The sequence below is a fragment of the Polistes canadensis genome, unplaced genomic scaffold (assembly GCF_001313835.1).
Source record: "Polistes canadensis isolate GaletaPanama2010 unplaced genomic scaffold, ASM131383v1 scaffold_69, whole genome shotgun sequence".
NCBI classification, from domain to species: Eukaryota; Metazoa; Arthropoda; class Insecta; order Hymenoptera; family Vespidae; genus Polistes; species Polistes canadensis.
Window position 1 is genome coordinate 608,146 of NW_014569616.1, and position 1,273 is coordinate 609,418.

Consider the following 1,273-nt stretch of genomic DNA (forward strand, 5'->3'; position numbering starts at 1 on the left):
CATTGTCAATTATTCTCAACGATTTATTCAAACGATTGAATCAATTTATAATAAAAAAAAATAAACAATCCATCGTGTTCTCCATCTGCGACTTTGTTTTCTTTTTTTTTTTTTTTAAATAATTTCAGATTCATAATCAATGACCATTAAAATCCTAAAATATTAATGTTTAAGAAGATTGAATCAATTTATAATAAAACAAACAATTCACCGTGTTTTACATCCGCCACTTTGTTTTTTAAAAAAATAATTTCAAATTTATTATCAACGACCATTAAAATCCTCAAATATTAATGTTTAAAAAGATTCAATCAATTTTTAATAAAAAAACAATTCACCGTGTTTTCCATCTGCCACTTTGTTTTTTTTACAAGAAAATAATTTCAAATTCATAATCAACGAATCCCATCGACAATAACACTGAAATATTAATTTCTAAAAAGATAGTATCAATATAATGAAACAGTCAATCATTTTCTATCAGCACACTTTATTGTCGAACAAAAATAAATTTCAGCAATATCCGAAATTCTCAAACAATAATTTTCAAAATGATTGTATCAATTTTTAATTACAAACAATCCACCAGTTTTCTTTCCATTTGCCACTTTGTTCTCCAAATTTTTAAATTCATAATCACTCATCCATCCTTCCCCATACTCAACCGAAAAAAAAACCTTGAAAAATACGAATATTATAAATAAACCACTCGGCATTATTATTCAATTAGTTATTTCACTCGTCCAAAAATAAAATTATTAATAAATATGTATCCTAGGGAAATTGGACATTAAAAATAATACATACATATTTATTAATATGTATATAATATAATATAATAATACATATAATACATATAATATAAATATACATATAATATACATATAATATATATATAATATAAATATACATATAATATACATATAATATATATGGGTCATTCCATGTCAAATCGACAAATTTTTTACCTGACCCCCTTTGATTTCGCTGAAAATTCAATTGTTATTTTTTCTGAAAAAATTATTTTTTTCTCTCATTGACGTTATTTTTTTACTCTTATGGACGTTTTTTTTTGGTACTGATTTTTTTGGTAACAATTTTTCTTGGACGATAATCACTTGAAATTCTCCAATAAAATTTTATTTTTCAATTTTTGTGGTTTCACGAGGAAATAAAAAAAATTTCATAACAAAGTTATATAAAATCAGCAAAAATTCAACAACAATTTTTTTATAATCAAGAAAAAAAATTAGAAGCGATTGTCGTGTCACAT